The following is a 23,307-nucleotide window of genomic DNA, read 5'->3' on the forward strand; positions in this document are numbered from 1 at the left end:
ATGATACTACTCTTTGCTTGCTTTTATCCACTCATCTGACATTTATTGAATAGATGAGAGGATGAAGAAAGGACAGGAAGAGGGGTGGGACACTGTAGGCGGGCTCTGAGATGGCTGCAGAGAGCAGGAGACCTCTGAGTGGAGCACTAGAATAAAATGTAGTTAAAAGAGGGGAGAATGACTGGGGTGCCTACGTGGCTCAGTGGGTTAAGTATCCGACTCTAGATTTCAGCTCAGGTCGTGATGTCGGGGTTCTGAGATTGAGCCCCCACTCGGACTCTGTGCTCAGTGGGGAGTCTGCTTTAGATATTCTCTCTCTCTCTGCCCCTCCCCTCCTCTAAAAATAAATAAATAAATAAATCTTTAAAAAAAAAAAAAAAAAGAGGAGACAGTGGAAAGCCGACAGTGTGAAAAATATAAGGAAGAGCATCAACCACATGGGGACCCAGGGGCACAGGTCCTCTTGGGTGACTGTAAGAAGTTCAGTGGAGCAGAAGTTTCTTGGAGTAGGGAAGAAAGTGTTAGCCACATGGTCTAGCAGATTTTATGATAAAAAAATGTGGCAGTAGACCTGTACTGGAGGCCTACCTCTGTCAGGACTTGAAGAGTCAGACTTATAAAAGTCTTTTTACACTATGGGTGCAAAAAGGAAATGCCTAAAAAGGCCTAGGAAGTAATGGTTAATGAGTAGGGAGACTGGGAATAAGGCAACAGGAAGTGCTATACTGAGTTGCTGTGGGCCACGTGGTAACCACTGGGAGCAGAGCTTTCAACTATCCCAGATAAGTCAGCTACCCATTTTTGTTGTTGTTGTTTTGTGAAATCTCCAATTTTTAAAGTATGGACAACTATTTTGAAGTTTTTAAAATATTATCATGGCAAAAGTAATGCCTATTACCATTCTGTAGGTCCTGATGTAAGTTTTCTATTCTATGAAGTGAGTTGACAATACTTGCCCGATATTTCTCAAAAGAGTATTAGAAAGATCAAATCACCTTGTAGATAAAAACTTAAAAAATTATAATGTGCTATAACAATTAAAATATCACTTATATTATTATCAATGCCAGCAATTCTCATTTTTTAAAAAGATTTTATTTATTTACTTGTCAGAGAGGAAGAGAGGGCACAAGCAGGGGGAGTGGCAGGCAGAGAGAGAACCAGGCTCCCCACTGAGCAAGGAGCCTGATGCGGGACTCTATCCCAGGACCCCAGGATTATGACCTGAGCCAAAGGCAGACACTTAACCAACTGAACCACCCAGGTGTCCCAATTGAGTCTTATATTTTAAACAAGCCAATCTGTGTCTCACTTTATCCCATCTTTATTTTTATCTAATAGTAATCCCAAAAGGAGCAAGGCACACTAGAGCCTGACGTCAGAGGAATGAATCCAACACTGCTCACTGCTGAGTGAAGGTGGGTTGGCACGTGTGTTATCCCACCTGATTCGAGTTAGTTGAGCACCGGCTCCCTTGGCTGTAGGGTGGGTAAAAACACTTTTAAAATGTATCAACAAATTCGATGACACTATAAATGGGTATATATGTTTATATACATATGAAAGCCATTTTGTCTCAACCTCATAACTCCAGATTATCAAAAATCTAAAAACGAAAATGGAGAGTAGACAATACCTAAACATACTGGTATGAGCTATCAAAATAGACTCTGTTTCTAAATTATTATTCCTTTTCTACAAAGTAGAGATTCTCATGTACTTACAGAGATTTGGGACAAAGTTTCATTTATCCTTACCCAATTTTAGGCTAAAAAAAATTAATAAGCATGGCTGACACCAATAAATGCTAAAGACGGGGTCCTAGAACTAAAGATAACACTTAGATGCCGGCAAGGCTCCCCAGTTGAAACAGTTGCAGATTCCCTTTCTGTGACTTGAAGTCTTTAACAGGATTTGTCTCATTTTTCTAGGAGGATTTGAGTGTGGTCCTGCCAAACAGTGACCTTTCCAATTTTCTGTGCATGTCCTTATTCTGGTTGAGAGGCCTGTACAATTTTCATAGAACGTATTCAGATTCTCTGTGGCATGTGTGCTCTTTTAAGAAACCAAAAATCTCATAAGCATCCCATAAATTTGACCCTGCTGCTGATTGGAACTTCTTCAGAAGCAGCACCAGAACAAGCGGGTCTTCTTTAAGTGTTTGTATAAAGACTTTATTTCAGCAGCTGTGGTCGAGGCTTCCACCGCAGGCAGCACAATAAGGTTTAGATTAAAAACGGGAAATAACCCTCTTGAAGTCGAATCCTGAATGTACCTACCAGCAAGAGTGAAATGAATCACATGTTTCCTGGAGGTGACATTTTACTCTATGACTTAAGGAATCTCAGCAGGAAAAGTGTAGGTTTGCCTAGAGAGAAGTGTAGGAAAAATTTACAAAGAAATGAAAAACCTAGAAATGAGGAAGGCAGCTTGCCAATTCTATGATTTTTAACTAGGAATGTTCAAAAACCGAGCCCTCTGTATAGATAGCCAAAACAACTTTTATAGTTTTCAGAAATAGGACTGCAACTCCATTCCACCCTCTCCAACATCGCCCTGGATTTCATGATGAATAGAAGTTGGGCACTGAATTTCACATTCTGAATGAGGCTAAAAGCAGACTGGATAGTGAGAAGTTCAAATCTACAGAATCTGCTCTTGGCAGTCTGGGTCATCACAAGAGAGAATTGGCAGTACTCCATTCCTGCTTCCTGTCAACTTCTTTCCCGTTTTCTTTGTCTTCCTACTCCTGCGGATACGTTGGAGTCAAAGAAAAATTAGGGACAGAGTGAGAAGAGCCTCAGATGTTGGGGAAGGGAAGAAACAGCAACAAAGCCTGAGTTTCAGGTGTCCAGGAGAGCTAGATCTCATCCAGAGACAGGGTCTGGTCAAGAAAATGGAAGGGCCTCTGTGTGTGTGAAATCTCCAGTAGCACTATCCTCAAGAGAGTTGCAAAATCACCATCCGATGGAATTTTAGGCAATCTGCGAGATCAGATCAGTCAAAAATAGTTACTGAGACTCAATCTCCAACAAACTGGTTCCTCCTTGCCTTTTGATGACCTTTCCTCCCATTCCACTCATGGGAGCCACTTGTAAAGGTCCCTTCCTCCCTTCTGTCACCCACACAGCCCCCTCTCCTGCCAAGTCTGCGGGTGGTAGAATGGGGTGGCAGAACAAACAGGTTTGGGTGTGGGACGGGTCTTGTCAAAGGGTCACAGTCATTTGTTTTTAACCTTTGTATGTATGTCTGAAAAGAAAGATGTACAGCACTGTCTTGAAAATCCTCACATTATGTTTTCCCCTTTTACAAACAGATCAGTCAGTTAAGTTGCTTTTCCTAGTTTATGGTTTTTGCCACAGGTCTGGGACCCTAAAAAGAGAGACTGCCAGGTAGTTCTGAAATCTAGAAGTACCTTCGATGTAATAGGTGCTTCACAAATATATGTTGAATAATGAAACACATCTAAAAATTTAATAGCCTCTTAGATGCTCATTTAGCATAGTTACAGGTTAAAGATAGGGAAAGAATGATGATATCCCAGGGGAGGGAACTAGGCAGACTTCTAGTGTGAGCTTAGGTCTAATTCAAACTGAGATACGTGACATGAGGAAGGCTGACAAGCACTATATTTTAGTTAAAATCATTAGTCCAAGTCAGCTACTGTATTTCCTTTATGTTAAATAAATATTTATATTCACTTGAAAGCATTCTGCGTAAGGCAATGGGTCTTAAGATTTTGGGGGTTATAAGTTCTTTTCGGGAATCCACGAAAAGCTATGGACTCTCCTGAGATGAAAACACACATTCAAAAAAATCTTTTAAAGAAATAAAACCACAAGAATCTTTGTTCCCGAGTACCCTGAAGCTTATTCAGGGACAAACCTGTATCCCAGGTTAAGAACTTTTATAAAGGCGAAGCCCTTGAATGGTGACCTGCAAGGTTCAGAAGAGGGCTTTCAAGGAAAAAAGGAAAAAACAGTTTTATTTTAAGGTTTAGAACAGTAGAGTCCTATACAGCATAATCACAAATTCCATCCATTCCAAGAGACTGAACTGAACGAAACAAATATGCACAGAGCTGCCCCCTTTCTGGGAGGTAATGGAATTTTCACGCACACGCCACAGGGCAGAAGAATTCAAAGGTGCTTGTTTAAGCCAGAAGACCAGGAGATGTGCAACAGTATTGTGGCCATATCACACCGTAGTCACATCCAAAGAGTCCCACACAGTAGGTCCACTGTGCTCAAACACATTAAGCCAAGCGGAGATATGGGGGTCTGTGCCCTGGAAGTCTAACATGAGCTTAAGATATTTCTTAAATTAAAAGAGAAATTACTGTCATTAATCACTCTCTGAATCCTTAAAATATTTTTTCCTTGGACCTAAAATTTAAGCTGATTACCAGCCATTCCCAGAGATGCAAAGGAAGGGGTTGTGGGGAGAAACTTACAAGAGAAAACAATTGGCATCTCAAGTGTCCTTTCTGACCCCTTGTCTCCCCTCTCCCCAGCAACTGCTTCCTTTCTCTAATAGTTTCCTCCTTGTAATGGCAGAAAGAAAAAACACTGAACTTCCTAACTGAGCCAACTTCAGATTGCCAAACTAGAATCTGGAAGGTTGCTTTTTGAGATGCTTTTGTAGCCAAACAGATGTATTTCTAAATTTTACTTCACTTCATTCACTGGCTTCTCCTCCACTATATTTAGGATTCAATGCTCATTTTCTTATCATTTTCCATTTCATTGCTTTTGTTTCACATTTGAGTAACTGTAGGTCAAATGTACTCCAGATCTTCTGTTAAAGACATGTTAAAATCAAATAGAAACTGTATGATTAACCACATGAATCATCGGTTTTTTAAAAACAGGAAAGTAAACAAGTGCTTGGTGAAGCCCCACCTGCTTTGCTGCTGTTGTGGTGCTGTGCCTATCATGAGGAAAACAATTCCCCCTTCTCAAGGCTGAACTAAAATTAGGCTCCACCTGCAAGATGTTAATGAAAACTTACACAGCTGCATTCCAGAAACAAGTTACCCAGATTGCTTTTGGAAAGCTCTGTGTAAAAGCAAACTTGTTAGCTCTTTGCCTAATTCCCAAAATGTAGTATTAATTTTAATGGCAATTATTAGCACAATAACCAACTGATAAGTAATCTCAAAATAGATCCAATATTATCAAATAGGAAACATACTGTAATTTTATCGCACATCCTGCCGGGTTTAACCCCTTACTCACAAACGCTAACTTCCTGTCTCCTTTTTGGCACTTGTGCTCAAACGGAAGACATGAGAAAAAGTGAAGTCACAGGAATGGTCTTCTGACAGTTCCATTTAGCATGGGGCTCCCCTTATCCACATGTGGCTAATGAGAAGAAGAACGCCCTTGATTCCTTTTGCAGATTCTCAAGCTTTCTTTGGAAGAGAAGCCTCAAATCAGAACCAAATCACATCAGACACCCTTTTCTTGCAGATTTAAGGTACAGTGGGCATTCATACATTCTCATCAGAGAAGGTGGTCTCCTGTTCCATTTCCAGGTCAAGACTTCACCATTCCATTCGATAGACCAAAGGACTCAGTTTTGATCCCCATTACTTTTCCAAATCATACCATAGTGCTTACCCTCAGAGAGAGAGAGAGAGATGTTACAGTTTAATTATTTACTAAACTGTGCATGTGCAAAATTAAAGAAGCTGTCGTTTGGGGATGGAGGATCTCTGCCTTTTAAAAATCCCAGCCTTGGAAAAAAAAAAAAAAAAAACCCGCTTTACTTCCTTTACTTGCAATTTAGTCTTATCAAAGGATCAGGAAATGCCTACAGTTGTTCTGATTTGATCTATGTTCCCGATGTTGCATGTTATCCTATAGATTCTTAATATTTTCACAATTACACCTTCGTAAATGCTCTTTGGAACACGTTAAAAAATTGTTTCGAAGTCAAATAGGCCCAATTAGACCTCGAGCAGCAAATTCGGTTTCTGTCAGAGATTAAATAATGAAGAAAATAGCAATGCTAACAAGCAGGAGGCTGCCTTTCATTACCCTATCTGATTTCATTAGCCTAATTCACGCTTATTAATTATTAGTTGGATGAGATCATCAATGTAAGTATGCCAGCCTCACGATGGTTGCATTTGGGGAATAGTCTGCCTTTTTCAGGACTTCTCCATGGTCCTCCGATGATACTCCCATTTCATTTCCATTTCAGGCTGCTGCCCTATTCAATAAATGTATCTGAACCGCCTATGAAAGCAACACTGCCAGAATAAACATTTTGTTTACTACACAGCCCTGCTTGCAACTGTCAACAAAGAAATATAAAAGGAGATTTAAGTTTTCATTCCTAGATAGTGAACTCCTGTGTGTTTCTACAATACAGGTCATTACTGACTCGGCTGCCCCCCTGAGATTGAGCAATTCTCACGCACGTTGTGACAAAGGGCTCCAGGTCTGGCAGTGTGGGAATGGACTGGGCCACTTAGATAAGTTTCATTCACTGTAGGAGCCCAAGGGAATAGTGCATCAAGGCAGCCACACTGCCTCAGTTCATGGTGTAACTTTACACTATTTTCCCTTTAAGTCGCTACTAATCCCTTGGGTTTACATGTTTTGGGGGCTGCATCAGAGAAAAGCAGTGTGAAATTGCCTGAAAGCCTCCTTATAAATAAGACGTATGATATAGACCAGCTCTGTTGATGAAAAGACTGAGAGAAATGCCCTTGAGGGCCCCAGGAGCCATTTTACAAGGCTCCCACTGGTAGTGTGTTTTGTTTTTTTTGTTTTGTTTCCATCTGATGGGCAAGGAGAAATTACTAACTAGGTTAAAAATCTCACTGGCTCTGAATTCAGTTAGAAACGAGCCTATCATTAACATAAATCCCGTCTACATATTTACTAACCAATACTGCTTGTTTAAACTTGATTTTGTCCTCGTAGAAGGTATCTTCCTCCTTTTGACAAAGAGAAGAAGGAGAAAGCAAACAAAGCAGGAAACTGTGATGTCACAGATGAGAACAGGATCATAAGTTTCCAGGGGCTCTGGATTTGCTTCCTGAAGGGTGCACAAGGCACCCGTGTGGGCCATGTATGTGCTTCATCTTCTTAGGTCAAGTCTTTGAAGTGTTATTGTTCCATTTTAAAGATGAGGGAACTGAGGCCAGTAAATGACAAACCCATTCATTTAGCATGGGAATGTCTTACTTCAAAAATAATTATGCTTCTTCCCTTCCTGCCAATCAGGGAAGCTAGAGGAGGAGTCCCTACCAGCAAAAGGAACATGGAGAGACAATAGAAAAAACTCTTCCCTCATTGTTCCCTTGGGTTCTTCAGTATCATCAGTGCATCTCCCCTGTTCACTCTTACACTTCTGGAAATTGGCCTGATTTCCTACCCTGATCCTTTTATGAAAACACTAACTCCTCTTACTCGTTCCATTTCCTAACACTGCGTCCAATCCACCGCACCCTGCTGCCCTTCAGTTTTCCTACTCTCTAAATCCTCCTACAAACAGCCATTTGGAAACAATTTGGAAGTCCACCTACTTTCCTGTGCATCTGTCTTTTGTAATTTAGAGGTTAGGGACTGTGTGTTTTCCACTTGTCATGTTTATGCCTCATACTCTGTGGATACCTAATAAATGCTGAATAATAGCAGCTTTAAGACAGTGCAGAACCGGAAACACAGGTTCTTATGTTTAGTATTTCATCACCAGCAAGGAACATTTATTCACTGTCAGCACTATGCTAGGCACTAAATGAAGTTAATTACTGAAGCCGGGCTCCAAGATGTTTTACTTTCCTCTCTTATTTTCTTGATCAAAAAAAAAAAAAACAAAAAACAAAAAAAAAACCATTGAATCTTCTCATTAAAATCCACAGTATCCTAAAGATATAGCTACTTCTTCTTCTTTTTTTTTATGTTTATGGTAATTGCATGGAAATATTAATTTGGGAAAGAATTCAGTTTCCGGCTTAAAGAACTCAAGCCTTCATGCAACAGAACAAATTTATACAATATTAAGAAGTAGAGAAACTCCCTTTGGCCAAGGGTCAATGCTAGAAGACTCATGAATTTAATGTCACCAAGAGGGCCTGGATCCTAGAAAAAGGTTGCCAAACACATTTGTTGGCTCTGTTGTTGGTAAGTATGGCTTCTAAGCCGATCCTCAGCACAGCCATACCAGCTGTTGGAAGCCCAGGTTGTCAGTCCAAATGGATGGTGGCCACTGGTCCTTGGAACTCCACATTCTATCCCTGCCGCAGCATGGCTAACCATTCTCCGGGAAAACAGCCTCCATGGGGGCTGAGCTGTTGCTGTGACCGGCTGTAAAACTCCACACTGCCGATCACCATCCTTTAGCACTTCAGCACTCAAAACCTCAAGGCATTGCCAGTGCTCATCCCTCAAATACCCAGCGGCTGTGCATGTGATCACACACTGGCCACCCCTCACTAATTTGTAAACTGGGTGGATGGAGAAATTCAAGGTCACTCTTCAGATCCACGGACTTCAGGACACAGGTATTTTTTGTAGAAAGAGGAACCAAGGTACAAAGTGTGCTGAATGAGAACTTTTTGAGACTCACTGATAAAGTCCTATGTAAACACCAGTTTGCTGTTGCATGCATGTCTTATTTCCTTTGTGGTTGCCCGCAAAGGGAAAGAACAGACTATCTCAGTGGGGTTATGCACATTGGGGAGGGTATGTGCTATGGTGAGTGCTGTGAAGTATGTAAGCCTGATGATTCACAGACTAATACCCCTGGCGCAAATAATATATGTTAAAAAAATAATTAATAAATAAAAAATTAAAAAGAGGCAAAAATTTAAATATTAAAAATCAGTAATTGAAATAAAAAGAAAATGAGATGAGTGCAAAATATTAAAACACTATAGAAATAAATAATTTTGAAATGAAAACCATGCCAGTGATGATCAGGGTCCAAATTTCAGTGTATATTGCCCAAATATATTTCAAGGGACATGTTAATATTTTCATTAAAATGAGATTATACATTGAGTCCTAAAAAAAAAAAAGAAAAATAGACTATCTCAAATTTGTGTTTTCTAAGAATAATAAAAATACCTCTGAGTTCCTGCTGTGTCTAAATAAGCAGAGTAAATTGGAACTTTTCAATGTGAGATAATTTAGGCCAAAGATATATTTGTTTGTAATAGCAATATAATTAATTCAAAAGATTTTTTTGTCCTATTTGTTTTGTTTTAGATTTCCCTAAAAAATGATCTCAACTCCATTTCTTTTGGTCCCCTGTATGGAAAGAGGTTACGAATATACAGTAAAAATAGGAAGGTACTTGCCAATTCGGGACATTAATTCATGAGCAGACCTATGGTAACATCATTGATTTTTTATTGTTTTTCCCAATCACTAATTCAGCAAATATTTTTCAAGCACTACCTACCATATTCTTGGCTCTATGCCGTGCAGTGGAGCTCATAGTATTGTGTAGAGAGAGACATGTAAACAAGCAATTAATAAAATATGGTGTGGTATAATAGAAATAAGTCCTACAGAAATGATAAATTCTTCCTGTATGCTCTAAGAAGGTGACATGTGGGAGATGACATTTCAGCTGTGTCTTAAAGACAAATAGTTGTCCACTGTCACAGGGTGGGAAATACATCATAGGCAAAAGGAACAGCAAGTGCAAAGATAGAAATCCATGGGAAAGGATAGTATAGTGCATTTATTACATAGTGTATATGATAAGTAGAAGATGATGTTGAACTACCTAATGGTAAATGCCTTTTTCTCTTTATCTCTTTATCTCTAGGGAAATTAAATTCTGTTTTATGGGCATCAGGAAATCATGAAGAGTTTTAAGCAGAAAATAATATAATTATATTTATTCTACTAGAAAGAATTCTGCATAAAGAATGGGTTGGCAGTAGTTGAGTCTGTAAGTAAGGGTTAATTACATGGTCATCCTATTAGTCAAGGTATAAGGCAATGAGGGTATTTCCTTAGGAGGTATAAACGAAGACTAAAAAGATGCAATTAGAGAGAAAGGAGGTATAAATGAAGGACTTGATAACTAACAATTAATACAATATGTGGGAGAGGGAGGTTAGCTTGAACAGTTGTCTAGATAGTGGTGCTCCTATGGTGAAATATTAACATTTTCTTGTCTTCCAAATATTTCAGGAACTGTAATGAGTTATTTCCATATGTTAGTTTATTCAACTCTCACAATAACAATGTGACATAAACAATAGGGAGTTTTATAAAGAATTTTGTATGAAACTCAGGATGGGCAAGAAAGTTGCCCATATTCCAACTAGAACACAATAGAGTCAGGGTTGGAATCTGCATCTTCTCTATACTTTTCTGGAAACCTGCTGGTAGCATTAATGAAATTTCCTTGTTAAAACCCTGATATGAATTTTGAATCAAAATAAATCACAAATTTGACTAATGAGTATTATGACATATTTAAGACTTTCATTTTGAGGGAAATGACTTCTTTTTTCTAGAACTAGACTATTTTATTATCATTTTTTTAATTTTTAAAAATTTTTAGATTTTTTTTTCCTGCTAAACAAAAACATAACAGAAAACAAACTTAAATTCCCATTAACTGTTTTGTAGTAAAAAAAAAAATTGACATCTCTTTGCTAAGGAAAAATTTCTACCGTAAAGTACTCTGCTATAGAGATGAGGCCTAACACATCAGTAGAATAATGGGTTTTCAAATAGCTAATCATTTGATTTCAACTCATTGGAGATTTGAATTTCAGTATTTCAATATTACTGATTCAAAATACTTAAGAAAATGTATTATCAAATATAAATATTTCTATAGTGAGCTGAGCAAAAGTTTCTTTTTTCCTAACAAGCACAGTGGGCTTTTATTTATTACATAATAGGTTATTAGATGGGGGGGGGGGAAGCTGTGCTTTTTATTTATTACATAATAGGTTATTAGATGGGGGGAAAAAAAAAAGCTGTGCTTTTTCATGCTGAGGCCACTTCATTTTCCTGTTGTTTCCATTTCTCAGTTAAGTTATCTCATTCTAAGTACAGTGGATGCTGTATTTCCCAGTATCTTCTTTTGCTTTTGTGGTGATTGGGAAGGTATTCGTTTGCATGAGCTAGTCGCACCTGGCCTGAGATCTGTGAAAGAGAATAGGATGAAAAAAATGACATGGCCTCCAGCACTTTCTTCTTTCTTTTTTACTTTCTTTTATTTATTTTTTATTTTTCATATGAAACATTTTCCTGCAAGGATCTTCTATATACAGTTGGAAGATGCTTTTGATATGTAGATCAAGCAAAATGGTAAATACATAGCCCTCTCTTTTCAAATATTCCCTTATTCTACAATGTGCCTGTAGTGTCACTTTCTTTGATTTCCATGAGGCTTGCCCTTGGGTTTGTATTGTAACTTGGTATCTTTCCATTGTCCCTTACCACAAAAAATTCCTTTTAAGAAACTGCATCAGAATGTAATCCATCAAGCTTTAGCTCCTCTTTCTCCTTCCTTCTGGAAGATTTAGTGACTAAGCCTTTGCTTTGATTTTCTTTCTCTGACTTTGAATGCTCTCACTTTCTCTTCTAATTGCTACAGTGTGGTGTCCCCTTTTGCTGGGGAGTAAACAAAAACAGAAACAGTGAAGAGACAAACAGGCTCAGGCATTCTTGTGCCTGACTGGCTGATGGATGGCCAGGTCTGACTGTCGGGGACAAGATCTTCCCAGCACACCATGTTGCCTCAATTTCAGGATGGGCTCTCCACTAGGCAGGATGGTTAAGTGCTTTACATGCATTAGAATCCTCCAACCAACCGGGCGCCTGGGTGGCTCAGCGGGTTAAGCCTCTGCCTTCGGCTCAGGTCATGATCCCAAGGTCCTGGAACTGAGCCCCACATCGGGTTCTCTGCTCTGCAGGGAGCCTGCTTCCTCCTCTCTCTCTGCCTGCCTCTCTGCCTACATGTGATCTCTGTCTGTCAAATAAATAAATGAATAAAATCTTAAAAAAAAAATCAATGATAAAAAGGAATCCTTCAACCAACCTACATAGGCCTTGTTATCACCTCCATTGTTTCGGATTAGGGAACTGAACCTAGAGGACACGAAGTACCTTTCTCAAGGTCATTCAGCTAGTAAGTGAGAGAATGAGTTGGTAAACCCAAGTTTTTCTCATTTCAGTGCCTGAATTTAAATGATTAATTTATATATTTTTTTCATCTGAAAGGTTGTTCATGCCATTGCCAAGGAGTTCTCTGAATTGGAGGAGTAGATTGTCATTATACTATTTCTTGAGTTCTAATACTCCAGAAAGTGTATTTCCTTTGATGCCGGTGGACTTGTTAACAATTTTCTAAAAATAGGGAAAATGGAAGAGTTGCCAAGGTCACCCATTAAAAGAAAAAGGAAAGCAGAAAAGAAAGTATATAAACCTATTATTTTATTGCAATAAATGGAAGTTAAAAATGAGCTGGGGGTTAAGCATTAAAATTGGCCCTGATTTTCTATTGGCCTGTCCTATTTGGTTTCCTACAGTAGTAAACAGCATACAGAAATTACCATTGGGTGTGTTTTTATTTATGTGTTCACTGGAGTAGTACACTATTTTGCAAACTACAAATACTATTTGGAATGCACATGGAGGTATCTTGACGTATCGGCTATCCTATGAGCTATACATTGAGTATACATGATTCTATTTATTTTCAAGACAAGAGAGGTTTAAAAATAAGAAAAACACCATTAAAATGATTGAAACATCCATATTAAAGAGATTCATTAGACACAAAGCATATTTTAAACTGTGATTTTCTCTTATCCAAATTGTATTTAAATATTAAATTTTGAAATATTGCCAGGGCTCTATTACTTTATAGTAATCATTTACTAGGTTGTTTCTTAGAAAGTCAATATGATGATTGGGTGATCTTAATAAATTCGTTCACAGTGCACTTATCCATAGTCATTGACAATTAGAAAGGTTTAATTCAAGCATTATACACTATACGTTTATTTTGAGAAAGCATTGGATTATGCTCTTTTGGAAAAAATAACAGTAAAAATACATTTAAATAAATGTTTTAAAATTTAAATAAATTAAATATTTTAAATAAGAAATAAGTAATATATAATGACTTTTGTTCCCCAGGAGCTCACCTTCTAGTACCAAACATATCTAGTTGCACTCCACAAGGATTATATGAAGGATTTAATATTACCTGTGCATAAATTCTACTTTCAGAATACAAAAGAGTGAGAGACTAATTCTGACTGGAGGAATACAGATCTGGAAGAGAAGAGATATTACTGATCTTCAAAACATGGGTAGGATTTTAAGAGGTATGACTCTGAAGACAATAATGGGTATTTTAAGATCAAGTAGAATTCCTCTGTTTAAGAATGGCTTTGTCTCATTGAAAAACAAAGCAGATACACTTCTTGAAAAAGACAGGTATTTGTGTCTTGAAATGAAATCTTAAAGGGATATCTTTTGTTTAAAGGCCAGAAATAAGATATTTTTTCTTTCTTATTATGTGGAATAAATAAGGGTAAAAGCTGGAAAATTATAAAAGTCACTTGATTAAATGAGGCAGGCAAATAAATGCTTTCTAAAGGTCTCAACTCAGTGTGCTCTTTCCCCGAGGCTAGTTGGAACTAATCCACAGTCACAATTGCTCCATCATATGGGTGGCCAGTCAATGTGGTCCCAGTAATAAAATGTGTAATCAACTTTCACATGTTTTTAGACATTCCCAAATCTCTTTGATCATGGCTAACAAGAAAACTGCCATTTCAGTTAATAATCTATAAATTCTTAGGGGGAGGTTTTAGTCCATTACCCAGCAGAATATTTCACATTTTATTTTAAAAATGTAGATGAACACAATCTAGAAATATATCTACCCCCTAAAACATTAGTCAATTTTCCATTATGTAATCTTTGTTAATATGAACTGTTAAATTGCCATGTCTTCCCAGTCTGGGGAACTTGATTACTGACATTATGTTGGTTTTGAAAACATACGTACTTCAGATCCCACTTCATCTAAGTAAAATGAAAATGGCAACTTTTGTGATGGCTTCAAACCTGCTTTTTGCAGTGCAACCTGTGGTATCATTGTCCTTCTTCATGTAATTGAATTTTGCTCAATCCAAGGAAATATAGTTATTATAGAAAAGAAGATACCAGCGTAAAATCTCTCTAAGCCAAGTGCTTTTTTTGCTGTGAAGATGTTCTTAAATATCTCTCAGTTCCATGCCACAGGTCTCAGTTAACATGAGTAGTTAGAAGTGTACCAAGAACAGCATCCATCCAAGAAAGTAACATACAAGAGCTTGTTGAGAGTAGGAAATGATTTGGAGTGGGAAATTTCAGAGATGGCAGCTGTTTAATTCTAATCAAAATTTCTTTGCTACACCAAGAGACATTTAGTCTTCCATGGGCTCTAATATGTATCTTAGAAATTTGTAAGGTTTTGGAAAGCTGCTACAGTTATACCTGAGAGCCCGGTTCAAAAATAAGACTCGGTGACATCACTGATATCTGATTAATCGGAAGGAGGAATAAGTAGGGATGAGAGGCTGTTGTCTGGGACATCATCGGAGACAAGAATCTTAATAATGATCATCTAAAAGCTATGTCTTTTAAACTCTTGCTCCTGTGTGATTTTTCTTTTTACACTCAGTATTAAAACTTCCCATCCCAAAGCAGCAGCATGTCCACACACAAACACATCCATACACAACAGAAACCACCAAAACTCTCATGGGACTTGCTACCCAGAGTGTGGGCTATAGACAGATGTGACCTGGGAGCTTATTCGAAATGCAGAATCTGGAGCGCCACCCCAGACTTACTGACTCATAATCTGCATTTTTACAAGATACCTGGCCTGTTCTCATGCACATTAAGTTTGAGAAGCACTGACCTAAAAGCAAGTTTTAAAAGTTGCACAGCCCTCTCATACTTAAAACCCATGCATCTTCCGTTCCAAGCTATTATGAATTTCCGCATTATCGAAGGGTAGTACACTTTAGTGATTGCTTAAGAGCAAGTGTTTCCAGAAATTCCCTGTCCAAATAGCCTGAAGCCCACTTCCACAGCCAATTTAGGCCTCTTCTCTGGGTCTGTCCTCCTAAAGGTGTGGCTGTCTGGGGTCGGGACAGGTAAGAGACAGAGGCTGGACATGCACTATGGTAGGCCCCTTGTAGTCCTGAACAGAACGGGGTGGGAGGTGGTCCGGCTGGTCCCCTGTTCAGCCCTCCATTTGTACTCCATTTGCCCAGGCAGCAGGACTTGCAGTTGTTAGGGAGTATGGTAATTATTAAAAATCAATCTGTGACTGTAAGTTGATGATTTTATGAAATAGAGAGTCTAGTCTTAAAGATATATATATATATATATGTATATATATATATATTTTTTTTAAGACTAGACTCTCTCTCTCTCTCTCTCTCTCTCTCTCTCTCTCTCTATATATATATATATATATATATATATATTTGCAATTTCTTCCACCACTCCTCCTACTGCTCTGGTTGGCAGGATCACAGGTGCTAGTCCTGATGCCATGTCCTTCCTTTTCATCTATTTTCTCTCCTTCCATTCACACTCTTGCTAGTGTGGCACCGCCGAGAGCAACGTTTCCTTAGAGATTCACGTGTATGCTTGGGCTTCCAGGCTCTGTGCCAGAGGAGGCTGACAGTGACACAGAGGGCAGTGTATTTTCCTAGATATACAGGCACAGCTCCCTCTGCCATCAGTGGGAGTTCTACAATCCGATTGAGAGCTGAGGACAGTCTAGAATTGGAAATTTGTCCTCAAGGTGAGGCAGTGTTAAGTGGCTGGTTCCAGAAAAGCCAAACTCCACTGTTAAGTAGCCAATGCACTGAGAATTTAGAGAAGAAATCCCCCAAGTTCTAGAAGGAAAAGCAAGTAAAAGTAAGTTATGATATGGCCAATCATCAAAGGAATTTTTTAAATTCCGTGAAAGAAATTATGTAGTAAGCTAACAGTTTATTAAGAGGTCTTTAAAATTAGCCATTTTACCTAGTTAGAAGATTCTGGAAATAAATATTTTCTAAGCACTGCTTATTTTCCTTATTTGGCACTCTTAATTCTGTACCATCTCTGGGACTCAGCTGAAATGGGAAGGCATCATAGATTGGTTCAGGTGCCCTCTTGTAAGTGTACTTTTCTCCTCCTGCGTTTCTCCTCCACAGCACCTATCCAGTCCAATTAAATAATTGGCTAATCATGTGCTTTATGTTTATCTCTCCCAGTAGACTGTAAGCTTCCTGAAGAAAAGGGCTACGTCTGAATAATTATATACCTGAAACACACAGGCTACTCAATATATACTTGTTACATAAGTTCACATTTAGTAGCCTGAATATAGACTCCAAAGACTCATATATAAAACACATCCACCAAAATTTAGAGGAACCTACTGGACCCTCACCCAGACTTATTTACTGTTTAGACAGAACCAAGGGGATTGTTTATCCGATTTCCTAAATTACAACAGACCCAAGTAGTCAACTAGAAAGAAAAAAAGGATGAGGGGGGTGAAAAAAGCCAACTGGATGGACAGTTTCACAGAGTAAGAGGACAGAACACTACAGATAAAAGAACTGAAAAAACATCGCAACAACAACAACAAAAAGAATCTATCAATGTGGAGCCATTGTCAGGGGCAAGATATTACAGAGGGGACCTTTGTAAAATGTCATAATCCCACGATTACTATGATAATTATCCATTCCCTTTAAAAAATATAGGAAAAATTGTATTCCATGTATGTTGTTTAAGAAAGCAGAAAAGTAAATATTTGGGAAACGCTTTTAGAAATAAATTATCTGAAAACAAGTTTGTAGCATAATAAAAATAATAGTATCCATTATAATGCATTTTAAAGTTTATAGAGCACTCTATATGTTATCTCACTTGATTTTAATGGAAAAAGGAGGGGCTAAACGCAACTGTCAGAAAAATTTGTGTGGTACATCATATTCCAGGGTGAAGCTGATAAATTAGGCATTACTACAATTTTCTCACCAAATATTATTATTGATTGATTTATTATTATTTAAATATTTTATTTATTTACTTGAGAGAGAGCATGAAGTGGGGGGAAGAGCAGAGGGAAAGGGAGAAGGACAAGTAGACTCTGCGCTGAATGTGGAGCCTCATGTGGGGCTCCAGGCAGGGTTTGATCCCAGCACCCTGAGATCATAACCTGAGCGGAAACCTACTGAGCCAGCCAGGTGCTCCCTTCTCACTGATTATCATAAGGAGTATTTAGATGTTAATTTTTTCAAAGAATTGTTGGAAAGAGATTTCATTGTGATTTCAAAAAGCTTTAATATCCAACTTTTTTTCCAATAATGATTTAATGAGAGTTAGGCAGTATATTTAAATTAAGTCACCTAAATCTTACAACAGAGATGCATAAATAATATAGACTAGATCTTATATATATGTAGTAGATGCAAATTTTATTATTTATAATATTTTAAAAGTAGGTGTGTCCTGGACATTAATTTATAATTTTACATTAATTTTGCTCCTGTGTGTTGGCAGTGCTCTTATAGAATGCCGAATTTTACAAAAACTACACTCACATACACTCTCAAAATCACACTTACTTTAAAGTATACCATGAATGCAAAAGTATATTTTAAATTTCCAACAGTTGTTAGTATCCAGAATTACATTTAATTTTTTTCTTGAAATAAAGAATAGTGACAACCATGTAAAAAGTACAAAGTATGTCAGAGATGATAAGGAGAACTTGTTGACAGACAAAAGACAGTCCCAGGAAAGTTGTTTCATCAATAGCAGCTGTTACATTGCAATATAAAACTGTCTTTATATAAGATGTTCACTTTATGGTTCCTTCTACAGGAGATCAAAAATTAAATATATGCAGGAACATAATTAGAGAATTAATGGCCAGAGACAATACGCAAAGGGAGAGATTTCCAGGAAAAAAATGTGTTATAAGCAGTTTTTTAATGACTATGCTTTAAAAACAAACCTGAATTATAACAACAATTGTTCTCTTGTTGTGTGGGAAAGGTCACATTAAATAATTCCTCTCTGATTTTATCCAACCAACAGCATCCACCCAAACAGGGACAGGTTTTGCCTCTTTGATTTGCTAGTGTAGTGATTATAGCACAACCCTTTCTTTTTATAGTTGTATAGATAATCAAGGGCAAAAAATAACCAATCACTTCTTTGTAATGTTATAAAGACCCATGTAGGTATCTTTGCCTTCTGATTTCAGTGTGTGCATTCTTAAATATAATAGAGCTGCTTTCTAGCTCTTTCATTTTGGTGACTTCTCTTTCCAAATCTCACCTAGTCAACATTTTCTTTTGTTGTCAAGGATACAGCATATACATTCTAAAAGCAGAGACTTGTTTTCTGCCATAATTAGAGGCACATTCAAATCCAATCCCTGGCATTCAGTCTGTTTAGTAAGATATCTAGGGTGGTTGACCATAAGGCCAATATTTAAGTCACAATTCTTGTGGCTTAGTCTGAACCAAGAATGGGATTCCAGGCCTCTGGGATTAAGCATGGTGAAGCTTTCCATGAGCTTCCAAACATTCTCTTTGGTAACAAATAGTGAACTGCTTGAACTCCAACTGGGTTGTCATATGTTTTATTCATGGACCATCATAGGAGCCGCCAAACAGATTACCATGTTTACATCAGGCCTCCTTGGAGAGAAAAATTCTTTAATAGTTGAACTAGCAGGGTCAGTCAGTACAGAGATGCCTGCGGGCGACCAAATAATAAATAAATAAATAAAATAAAAGAAGAAATGAAATCAAACATTGAGAGTTTAATGATGTCCTTCAGCACGCACCAATCAATATGTTTTTATCTCTTGCTGAAAAGGTTATATTCAGGCTCCCTCATTTTAGTAGTTTTGTTTATTTTCTTATTTACTTACTTACTTACTTATTATAAGAGTGAGGAGATGCAGGGGGCACAGAAAAGCATACAGTCCACAGAAACCACTTCATTAGAGTTGACAAACCTTTCCCGTGTCTATTAGGGTATCTCAATTTTATTTTATTTTATTTTATCTTATTTTAACTTATTTTATTATATTTTTTAGCAATTCGGCCTTTTTCAATAAGCTAAGTGCCACATGGAGTTGTTCTATTGTTTCTGTTGGAAGTAAATGCACTTTAGCAGATGTTGTAACATGCAGTAACATTTCCTTTTCTTGAGAGTCTGATTTCAAGATTGATTTAAAAAGACACATTACAGTTTGGCCGGGCAGTAGCTCTCCTTGGTTGGGCTTGCTTCTTTGTCTGTTTAGGGATTTTCTACAGCCCTGCCTGACTGAGCCCGGCCATTCAGCTTCAGGCAGGAAACTGTTTTCTAACTAGAAGGAAATCCATGAGCTAACAGGTGAAGTCATTATTCACAGGCGTTCTTTCCTTTTAGTTCAGCTGACTTTATGAGGTGTCAAAAAAAATGTTATTTTGATCACTCAGAGTATCATGGTGTATCCTGGAGGTTATTGATGTAAACTAGACCCTCCACAGGTTCATAAGGCAATTAGTCATGGTGTTCTAGAAATGGGAGGAACTTTAAACATCTCCGTGTAGAGGGATACCTGCACTGTTGTTAATATTGGGGGTTTCTAAGTGTGATAACTCATTCAGAGGTTGACAATTTATAACATCTAGAAGCTCCTATGCAGAGACAATATGATATTTATGGAACATGTTTGTCAAAGGAAGATCAACCTCCATTTTGTAGACTAAGACTCATAAGGGCGGAAGACCCAGTATCCACTCTGGCTACTCATTTTGCAGACAAATGTAATTGTATGAAAAATGACATTTTAAAATTGGAACTGGGATTAGTAATTCCTTCATGAGAATTTATTGCCTCTACTGGCAAGTAAGAAATGAAGTGCTTCTCAGCTTAGATATTACTTTATTTAAAGATAATGGTCAAAAAGGATCAACTATTTTATCATTTGCATAGAAAGCACGTAAGATATAAATTTTTAAAGGGAAAGACTACTTTTATACTAGGATACTTCCTCTGTGATTTCCAGATCCTTAGGATCTTTCTATAAGGTACATTTGCATGTCCACTACCTGGAATGCTTTCGTGAACTATGTTTACTTGGCTCACTGTACTAATTCTAAAAGATTCAGCTTACCCATCTATCTCTGAAAATTTATTTTAAAACTTCACACAAAGCTCATTTGGAATCACTTTCTTCTCTGTGTCATCACTGTGCCTTGATCAACTCTTTCTTATTCTCTGAGCCACAGCATTTATTTTAATTATTTATTGACATTCCTCCCCTCTCTGACTATGATATACTTATGGGAGGGCCAATGTCAGATTCATTTTTTATTGTATTCTCACATCAACTTCAGTACCTGGCACAACATAGTGACTCAATAAATACATATAAAATAAATGAATGTGGCCTGAACATCACATATATCAAATCTGTTTCAGACAAAAGTTCTACCCAGATAAATATAATAAACAAATTAAATGAGCTTAGGCAAAGACAAAATATTTATGGATACCTTAGGACTATAGAGGGACAGAGAGAAGAAAATGATAATGTGATACTCTCATGCATGGACTGAAATGAAAATAGCTTAAAAAAAAAAGATATTATTTATTTCTTTAGTTAGTTAGTTATTTTAGAGGGAGAGAGATTATGAGTCAGTGGGGGAGGGTAGAGGAGCAGATGGAGGGAGACAGATTCTGCACAGAGTGTGTAGCCCACCCAGGAGCCCCAATAGAAGTGGTTTCTTAAATTGTCTCAATTATTTGTGCCCTTGTCAGAATTTGGAGGCTTACTATGTGTTCTTTTTCAATCATCCTCTAGTAAGCAAGGCAATCACTGAGAAATATCTTGAATCTATGCCTGGTTAGGAAAACTTTTGAGAATTGAAAGTATTTGATTCACAAAAAGCTTTGGTACCATTTGTGGAATGCATACTCAAATCACTACTTGTTGTTGTTGTTTAAAGGAACTGATCATTTCAGAAGGAAGCACGTCAGCATTACTATAGCGGAACCAGAAGGGAATTATAGGTTTTTCTGCTGGAAAATCTTTTACTGCTTTTGTGAGAAGAAGGAACATATACATGCAGATGCTAACAGACCCTTGAATTATGAAAATGTAAGAAAATATTTTTATTTTAAATCTGGGAGATAGTTTATCATATATATGTACATACATATATATATATGAAATCTGAGGTATCTGTTAAGATGTGAAGAATCCTTTCATTTGTTCATTTGACAAGTATTTCTTCAAGTATTAGTTATAAGGTATTATGCTGGGCAATGAAAATGTAAAGATTTCCTAGATATGGATAATTTAGAAATACAAATACAAAATAGAATGGTTTAATAAAAAGAAAAAAATACTTCTTTCGATACAGTATTTTCCTCTGACTGTTGAGATATTTTATAATCTGTGGTCATGCTTTAGGGTAGCAAGATATATAATTTATCAATGATCCTTTTAGCTTTGTGAACATATGATTACCCAAATCCTAAGATGGACATCCTTCCTTTCCCCTTCGAAAATAAAAACCGTAGTAATATTTGTTTAAATATTTTATTTTTAACTTTTATCTACCAAATTTTTTTCCATACTTAAAAATAAAACAACAAAAACCCCTATAAATCACATAGAGGAAGTACTATGAGAATAAGAAGCCAAGTCTTAAAGAACATTTTCTCTTCCCTTATTATGCATCTAAACTTGACTTTAACAATTAATATGGTTAGCAAATGTTGCACCCTACAAACAGCAAGACAAATGGCCAAATGCTTACCACCTGCCCACACCCTCTTGCAATCAATCAGGACTAACTTAACAAAGCAACCAAAATACAATGATTAAAAGAATTAGACCAAGTGTACTATTACCAAACGACTTGGAAGTAATTTTGCCACCAATACTTGAAGAACATTTAAGCAGACTGCATTCCTTCTTTTTCCTCCTGTACTCTATCACAGGTAGTACTTACCTGGAAGATATTCAAAATTATACACAGACAACACGAAGATAGGCAGTGGAGAGCTGGCGTGGGTTAGGGAGGTATATACCCGTTATTTCCAACCCATTTGACCAGAATATGGTGGATAACGAGGGTGATCATGTGGTTTATTATTGAAACTCAGTACTTCTCAAGTGAGAGAGGATGTTATTTTCAATTATGACAATTGGTGTAAACTGGGATTATCCCAGGCAAACTGGGATGTATGACCAGCCTATGAATAATTAGCCATAATCAGACAATTTAAAATTAGTTAGGACAGACTGGTGACATTAGTTGTATACAATCTGTGTAAAGTAAGAGTTTTTATTTTTTTAAAATTTTTAAGTAAGGCTTTTAGAGTTAGGACCACATAATTGGTTAGCTTGTCTTTGAAAATCATGTCATTGACTCAAAACATCTTGTTCCTCTGTATTTTCTCTGGTTTAAATGACATGTATTTACATACTTTTTAAAAAAGACTAGTTCAGGATTTTTCACTTTTTATTTTTCTAAAAGCTTTTATCATCTAAAACACTCATAGTAATACAATTTCCTGGGCAACCAAAAACTTATGATGATTAACAAGCAAGATGTAGAAACTTGAAGCTAAATGGAGAGACCATTAGACTAGGAGTAAAGGAACCCAGAATATTGTTCTGATTTTAAAACCAGCACCAAGTAGGACCTACCTTCACTGTACCTTTAGTTTTCTCATTGCTACAAACATAATAGCCTTACTTATTAATTTCCTGGGGAGGGCTTATGGAAATACTTTAAAAACACCTAAGAGAGGGGTGCCTGGGTGGCTCAGTGGGTTAAGCCTCTGCCTTCAGCTCAGGTCATTATCTCAGTGTCCTGGGATTGAGCCCCACAAAGGGCTCTCTGCTCAGCAGGGAACCTGTTCCCCCCCATCCCCCCTTCCCCCCACCTGCCTCTCTGCCTACTTGTGATCCCTCTCTCTCTGTTAAAAAAACAAACAAACAAAAAACAAACAAAAATACCTTAAAAACAAAAAAAACAAAAAACACCTAAGAGGTTTAAGTTTAAATATCTCACTTTCAAGAGCTTTGTAACAATAAAGAAGGCAAAAGAGGAGAAGTAAAGCGTCTTAGAATACAGAATTAAGGGTACAGATAAATATATTTAAATAAAATGGAAGAAAAGTGCGTCTTTCTGACTGGAAAACTTTCAACATTTGATGATTTGCTAACACTTCCAGAAAGCCTTCTCAGAATCCTGTAACTTCCCCTTGAATTCCCTTATGG

At 37.3% G+C, this 23,307-nt stretch overlaps 1 protein-coding gene and 1 long non-coding RNA gene across 13 annotated transcripts in view; one reads left to right on the forward strand and one right to left on the reverse strand.

Moving 5' to 3' along the window:
* The window catches only part of ADGRL2 (adhesion G protein-coupled receptor L2), a 508,892-nt gene that overhangs the window by 291,442 nt on the left and 194,143 nt on the right, over positions 1-23,307 (reverse strand). The window lies entirely within an intron of this gene.
* The window catches only part of LOC116600724, a 72,610-nt gene that overhangs the window by 48,403 nt on the left and 900 nt on the right, over positions 1-23,307 (forward strand). The window contains exons 1-2 of one of the 2 annotated variants that reach the window (XR_004289776.1): positions 13,241-13,324; positions 21,020-21,171. This is a non-coding gene — a long non-coding RNA (uncharacterized LOC116600724). Of the gene's footprint in view, positions 1-13,240; positions 13,325-21,019; positions 21,172-23,307 lie in introns of those variants that run through there. The other variant, XR_004289777.1, reaches the window with a different exon arrangement.

This window comes from Mustela erminea, chromosome 10 (genome assembly GCF_009829155.1).
Source record: "Mustela erminea isolate mMusErm1 chromosome 10, mMusErm1.Pri, whole genome shotgun sequence".
Lineage (NCBI taxonomy): Eukaryota > Metazoa > Chordata > Mammalia > Carnivora > Mustelidae > Mustela > Mustela erminea.